The sequence below is a fragment of the Macadamia integrifolia genome, chromosome 8, assembly GCF_013358625.1.
Source record: "Macadamia integrifolia cultivar HAES 741 chromosome 8, SCU_Mint_v3, whole genome shotgun sequence".
NCBI classification, from domain to species: domain Eukaryota; kingdom Viridiplantae; phylum Streptophyta; class Magnoliopsida; order Proteales; family Proteaceae; genus Macadamia; species Macadamia integrifolia.
The window spans coordinates 3,120,925-3,128,895 of NC_056564.1; the positions used below are offsets into that span (position 1 = coordinate 3,120,925).

At 40.0% G+C, this 7,971-nt stretch overlaps 1 long non-coding RNA gene across 1 annotated transcript; it reads right to left on the reverse strand.

The window, feature by feature from the left end:
• Positions 1-5,642: 5,642 nt before the first annotated feature.
• Positions 5,643-7,417, reverse strand: LOC122086273. Its single transcript, XR_006142379.1, has 2 exons — positions 7,195-7,417; positions 5,643-6,097 (listed from the first exon to the last, which is right to left on the reverse strand). It is a non-coding gene; the product is annotated as an uncharacterized LOC122086273 (long non-coding RNA).
• Between the last annotated feature and the right edge of the window lie 554 nt (positions 7,418-7,971).

The following is a 7,971-nucleotide window of genomic DNA, read 5'->3' on the forward strand; positions in this document are numbered from 1 at the left end:
GTGGACAGTGTGAGATATGGTGGGTGGTTAGTGGTTAACTGAAGAAGAGAGGAACCTCTCTCACCAAACACGCCCTAAGATTAAAGAAAGACCGGGTGTGATGGGTGTGAGGACCACACCCATGGACAGTATTGAGATAAGGTGAGGTGATTACATGCAGGGGAGAGGAACCTCTCTCACCAAACACACCCTAATACCAAAGAAAGACCTTTTGCTAAAGTTTTGGGGGATAAGAACAAAACATCAAATATATGTGTTGCCACTTGCCAATCATCTTGCTTAAAAGAGTTAAATTAATCCATGGGGTGAAATTCAATTTGAGTGAAAGGTGTTGAGTTCTAACATTTTAAGATCTTTAAGAGTTGGAGTTGATAGGGTTGCAGTCTTATCCAGCATACATATGCACTATCTTCTGTCATGTTCCTTGTCTTCACCTTTCTGAATTGACAAGGGCTTTTGGGATCATCCTTTCCTGTGGAAGTGGTTCAAATCATGTTTCACACCCATGGTTTGGTTCCAAGTCAAGTCCTACACTGGTATGCGTCAAGTCTGTCTTCTTCCCTTCAGAAACATTAGAGAATTAAGCCCGTCCAAGCCCCCCAAATATCTCTTCCTGATGCCTTCTCTTGCTCTATCATTGGAGCAATAGGAATACAAGTAACAAGTAAACTATCTAAAAGGTTTCCTGACCTCTCAGGTGTTTAAAAGGGCACCTGTAGAATCCAACTCTGGAGCATAGTAGAGTGAGAAAATGTGAGAAAGAAGGATGGGGAAGCTCAAGCCACCAACCCCACCAAACATTTACCAAGAAGGAATATAAATAAATAAAATAAGTTAAAGAAGAGAGAGATGATTTGGGGGGGGGGTGTAAAGGGAAGGCAAGAAACAGCCAGGGTTGCCTACCTTAAAGACAACTATTCTTTGGGACCGGGGGTTGATGTGGTGTGGAATTCCTCTCACCAACCACAGAGAAAAACAAAAACCATCCAAATACTGTTTGACCCTTGTAAGCACCAAATTTATAAAGACCTTTATGACTTTCTTGAGGAGATACAGGAGGAGTCTGTAGTGTGTGGTGTGTGCGTGTGTGTTGGGTGGGTGGGCCGGCATTTTTGTTCTTCCCTTATTTGATCTTCTCTTCTTGATGTTATTTCAACATGCCTAACTAAAGGTTTGCAGTTGGGCTGAGACTCTAATACAAAAGAGTGGTAGATGAGGACATAATAATACAAAGGAGATAAATAGGGTTATATATGAATGTTCCCTTTATGAGGTATATAAAAAAAGAATCAAACCCTCTCCTGGATCATGACCTCATGTAACAATCTCATACTATTCATTGGATGTGGGTCCTCACATTTAGAGGTGGCTCCCACACTCCTTGGATGGTGTGAGATTATTGTAAGAGGTCCTGATCCAAGAGAGAATCTAGCCTCTAAAAAAGTAGGGAGACAATTCCCCAAAAGACAGGGTGGCTCTTGCACCAGCACAAGAATCAATGGGAATGTATATAAGTGTGGAATTTTCACTTTTCATGAGACTAGAGTCTATCATGTCCCAGCCTTCTATTTTAGCTTTCTGTTCTAACTTGCTTAGAGAGTTAAGAGTGGTTAGTACATGCCAAGTCCCAGGCCCCCACACCCCCACCCCCGACCAAACGTTAGCCACCGAAAAGAGGTGGTGGTGTCTTTGGGGCCAACAGGTCCGAATTAAGGAATGCTGCCTATGACACCAAAATTGTAGAAAGAAATTGTGTCACCTTCACATAAAGGCCTTAGTTAGAGGAACCATATAGGTCACCACCCCATTGTAGATTAAAAGAGAGACCCACCATTCTTTTAAGCACCGAGCAATCAAAATCTCTGGTCCTTAACTGAAGAATCATTCTATACATTCAATATATATGGAGTAGGTGAGTGGGTCCTGAGACTGGGGAAGGGAAGGAAAAGGTATGGAACTCTAGCACCCACGAGTAGAGTTGGTGACCGACGAGGACCCATTGCCACAACAACCACAGTCCACATGTGGCTCAACCGTACGGTTACCTACCTATTTGGCTATTCTGCATGGTTCGCAGTGTCGGGAGGGGGGGTCACCAATGGGGTTGGTAGCATAGTGCAAGGAAGCCCTTGCTCTATCACGCCTCGAGTCAGTTGGTTGTGGGATTGAGTTGACACACCCTAGTCCCTACTATCACTCATTGGTCCTACAGTAGTGCTTCTTGTCGTATGGGGTGAGACACGGCTTTGGGTATTGAGCGTGAGTTCCGAAAAAAAAGTGGTGGTTTCAAGTCCATAAGTGGTTTGGTGCAACAGTTTGAGGTTTTAAATTTTTATGCTATAACAACTGTTGGATCTTGTCTAGGACAGATGTCACTAGATTAAGTAAAATTGGTGGGGAATTGGGGAGGCAAGAAATGGAGACGAGCCAAATCCTCAGGTATCTAGTTCGATTTTGTGAATGCGCCTAAGGTGGGAAAATTAATTAATATACTATGAGTGATTTTTTTTTTTTTTTTTTGGGTAAAATATTCTACTAGTGATGTTGAATGTGAATCTCTTCAAACTCACCAACCCACTACTCATAAATTTAATTATCCAATTTGAACGATCCAACCAATCCATAGGATATAAATCATCTTATTAAACCACTATGTATAAATGCTGATCATGGATCTAATTAATTCTCAAAATAGTAAGAAGCTTATTGGGTGCGTCCTTTAATCTAAAGAACACCAATGAGGTCTGATGGAACCATGGATTTGGGGAATGATACTGGTATCGGTATCTATATTTGGCGATATCGATCCGATATCAATCCGGATCAGATCGGTCGGTTTTGCCACTATTTTTTTTTAAAGTACTAATTTTTTACTATTTTACCCCTGAAACGATTCAGTCAAAGATTTCTACTGCCCGGTCTTATTTTCAATCGAGTCCAACCATACTATACTGCAAAAGCAAATTAAGGATTACGTATATTGACTTCAAATTTTTTTCTTTCGATACTTTATGGTGACATCAGAAAATGAGCATTGTAAGAACCCTCTCCCATTCCAATATATGTTTATACATGTTTAGTACTTTCATGCACCCTCTTGGTAGCCTTGGATCTTTCTATACATCGTTTAGCCAAGTAGTCAAATTTGGATCGGTAAAACTTTAATGTAAGCAAATGACTTGAACAAATTTATTTTTTTGGGTGAGAGGAGCAGAAAGGGGAGTGGGTAAGATGCAAGATAGGTTGACTGGAAGCCATAGTTTTTGTACTTCTTATTTTATAAATAATAAGAAATAAATAAATAAAATCACATCTAGAAAGCTTGACTTTGAAGGTCATGGGTGTCTGGTAATATAAAGAAGAAAAATTCGGATTGATCTGTATCAGTCAAAGCCTCTGTAAAGTGTAAATCCAATATAGAGAGTTGGTTTCAATGGAGGCAGTAGAGTCTCAGAGAAGCATCACCCAAAGGAGAGAGTCAATGGAGGGTAGTAGGTTAGGAAGATATTTACCAAAAAAATAAAGGTTAGAAAGATAAGTTTTCGCTTGCCCTGCACAATTCACCTACTTCTCTAGGAAACTTATGAAGAAACTAATTAAGCGAGCTAGTCACATTATTAAGATTTAAAAATTCTTAAACCCCTCTCGGGTTATAGCTAAGAAGGTTTGAAACCTAGGAAGAGATGATTGCATTTCCATTAGAAAAAGATGTTTAGTGGTTCAGTTTATAATTAAGTAGCAATTAAAGTAGGTGTTTATGTCCTTATCTTGGTCATCCGCAGAATGGGATGTTTCCCTCTCTAGCATATTAGATATCAATATATGAAGGCTAGCATGTCCATTCCTCTCCTGAAAATGGAATTTAAGGAGATAGCAAAAGCAGAAAAAGCAAGTGATGAGAGAAGTCATCTTGCATGCCAAATATAGCACGTGTCATAGACTCACCAACCACACTATAGTGGTCTTCATCATCATTTTTTTTTTTTTTTTGGAGGGGGAAGGGGTAATTGGGGTGGTTGTAGAAAATAAAATAAAAAGATTGGTCCTTGATTTAGTTTTATCATATACTTTGCCGGTCGCCCTGCCAAAAATAGAAAGCCTAGCTTGGATCAAGGTAGCGATGATCCAACTGAGAATGATCTGATCTTGTTTGTGCCATGTGAAGTATGCTGATTGGATATGATGCAAGAAGAATGTTAGGAGGGCAAAGGAACTACCATTGACATAACCCATGAGGATGTTTCTATAAAGTAATTATGTTCAGATAATGGTGAAGATTTTGAAGTTGGTGGAGGGGAAGGGACGAAGCTATTAAAACAGAAGAAGAAAAAAATAAGAAAAATATGCAGATTGATGGGACAGGGCTCTTGGTAAGTAGTTGAAATGTTGAATAGAATGGATAAACAGTGCTAACGTGAGAGTGAAAGCCTTATATTTTATAGATTGCTTGAGATAAGACTGATTACATGTAATAAGATGATGTTGTAATTTAATATCTGAGAATATTGAGAGATTGCCTTATCTAGAAGGTTTCGGATTGAGATGTACTTGGAACAATCATGAACTTGAACATGCGCCTACAACAACTGAAAAATCCAGTGCTGTAACATGCTGATGCCACTGGTCTTTCTCCTTAATACTGTAGATGCCCTCTATGGTATAAATAAGGATAAGGTAAACCAGGCTTCAAAATGACAACATCATACGCCTAACTCACTTGTTGGGCCATGTCAGGACACTACAGTCTACAGAGTTGTGCTCAATCAATAGAGCATAAGAAAGAATTTAAAGAATATATAAAATAGGAGAAAAAGATCTCTGCCAAATCGTGTGGCATTTATGCCTAAACACGGGACGAAATGATGGCCACACTCCTTATGAAATACAAAAATGCCATCATTATTAATGCCCCTACGCACCCTTCATAGCCCCGTGCAGGGTCACATAGTAGTACTTCCCATAAAATAGTATATGATGGTAGCAAAAAAACTGTATGTGTGTGTAAGAGAGAGAGAGAGAGAGAGAGAATAAAGGCCACTAAAGAATAAAAGCCAGGGTGTATATCTCTCTCCTCCACTCATATGAAGGAAATGACATCTTTGCCCTTTATTAGGGAGGAAAGAGAGAAACACATAGAAAGTGATGGTGCAGACAACACTCCCAATTAGAAACACACTTTTTATGGGAAAGAAAATGCTACCTGCTTGGGTTCCCCACACCTAGACACATGGGGAAGTGGAGTGGGAGCAATGACATCTTTTCACAATGTGCCTCCACTCCCCCATGCCCAACGAAGTCGGTATCATTCTTTCTCCTAAAATTTATTTAACATCATACAATACCAATCTCATAGTACCATGTACTTATCTAGTTCTAAAATAGTTTTATTTGTTCCGAGGTAAAATACACGGGAAAAAAAAAATGATGACCACATTTTTCTTAAACCTCAGTGGAGGGGAATTCCTTGACCACAGCTTTTAGATAGGCAAGAAAAGGTATCACACAATAGTGAAAGGCGGAATTATCGATTTTGTCCAATAAACAGCCGGTTTCAGTTCAAAACCGAATCCACTTTTTTTTTCCAGTTCGGTTCAGTTTTAAACAGCCGGTTTCAGTTCTATAATCCACACTCATACGAACCATTTCCGCACATTCAAATCAAGAAAATTTATTTAAAGTGAATTCATATACAGTATCAAACACACATATTAGTTGATGGTGAGGATCCAGATGTTTTTCAAGCAACAGAAGAGCAGTATACAAATATGTAGGGGGATTCTTCTAGTGAACATTACACTAATTTGTACATCAAGTCACTCTATGGTCTACAGTCTACACAAGTATGGAGGCCCAATACGTCTCTACGCGCCTGGTACTTTGTCCGGGGCCTGGGATTGCACTGGAGGTACAGGTGGCCCATAAAACTGTGGAGCCCACCTTCCTTCACTTCTACCCCTGTACCTACCAACAAGGTAACAACTAATGGCTAGGATCAAGATGAAAAGAATTGCTGGCAAGGATACCACCGCGAGGTAACCCATACCTATCTCGAATTCTCGATTAGATTGATTGGATGATATAAGTGTAACACCCCTTCCTGCATCACAAAATTGGAACACTTCATATGTAGAGAGATTTTGTACTGATCCATATCATGCTATTATACATGTATATGAGTAAAATTGTAATTGTCTTGGAGTAGGGTTTTTACTTTTTAGGGTTTCATATATACGTTGTCTCTAACCTCTATATGGGAAAAACCCTAGGATTAAGATTGAGTTCTCCCTCTCCTATTTTCTCTCCCCTCAATGGTCCTTCTCTACCACCTATTGTGAAAATAACATGGTCACCCATTCGTTCCCAAGATCGACGTTGTTTCGATGATGGTTTCATGGAGTTTTTGGACGATTGTTATCATCAGAGTTTGATAGAATCCTAATGAGGCTAAGGAGTCCACAAGAGATACGGAGATATCATTGGAGATGAAAGGGAAAGAAAAAAAAGGGGGTAGGGGGTGGGGGAGGAGGGTGCGGTCGAAGAAGATAAGAGGACAATATAAACAAGGGAACATCCCACTTCTTTTCTTGCTGCAGCAAGGTAAGCTAGCAAAAATAGAGACACTACTATGGTATCCTCTGTTGAGATTTGGTGAAACGAGAGTTACTAATATAGTTCTTCCCCCCACCCCTTGGCTCCTCTGGAGTTTGGACTCTTGCCGCAGGTTCATTAGAAGCACTTGGTCTCTCTGGTCTGTTGAGCTGCTTGGTGAATTGCCAAAGGATCAGTGCTCTCATCTGTTTCAGTTGTGACCGCAAAAAAGGAAGATTTTAGGACAGTGGTTAGTCAAGTGAGTGACTACCCAATCAGCGAACAAGAGGCCATGAAGATTTAAAAAGAGGAGGATTCCTTATTCTTCTGCCATCTCCTTCTTCGTTTTCTCGTGGCTTTCCAAAACCCTAAAATGGCTATGGAAAACCCTAAAACCACTGGTTTTACGCATTTAGAAGGGGACATCGAATCTTCCCCAGCACACTTATGCATCCAAGTTTTAAACATGAAAGAAGAATCAAGAATCGCAGACATATTGGAAATCCTACCAGAGAGGGGTGATTATGGATATAGGAAGGAAAACATCTTTTATCCATCCGAAATTCTCACGGATTAATTAATATTAGTCAATACGTTAATGCGTACCTCCACAGCTAGATCCTCCTGAAGACCTTTCTATCTGAAACGAATTCCGATGGATGGTTTGGTTCTCCCGTCCCGAGCTTCTATTTGCAGTTCGTGATTCTCCTCCTTTCTATCTTGATTTTCTCGAGTTTAGACAAACACAACTCTCTCTAGAGGGTGTGTGACGTGTGTCTAGTGGAAGAACTCAAGGATTAAGAATTAAGAATTAATAGACCCTCAAAAGTCATCAAGCGTGGTAGCGAGCAGTGCCAATCACTACCGATATCGTAACATTAGTATCAGCCCAAGGGAAGGTAAAATAATACCCCAAGTATACCTCTACTTGTCCAAAGGTAATATGTATTAACAGATGTCTCTAACTCGAGTCTTTGAGGATTGATCTATTACACTACGTATAATTGGGGTCTACCCTTGGCCCTGAACTATAAAACTGTTACAAAAAAAAACAAAAAAAAATAAAAATGGTATCAATATCCGCTAAAGCTAATATCAATATGAATACCGATACCAATACATAACTCTCCTTTTTTATTTTTTTCCTTTTACACTGAAATAACTAGGACCACCCCTGCTTCATGCCTCCAGCAACCCGAGAAACTAAATTGTTCACTTGCCACCTTTGCACACACCCTTGACTTGACTATGAATCTCAATATGAACCATCCAGCCACCTCACCAAACAACACTCTCCACCCTCAATTTCACCATGTATTGAAAGCAGTAACCAAAAAGATGCAACAATTGTGTCTTCACAAGCTCAGAAGCCCACCACCCCCC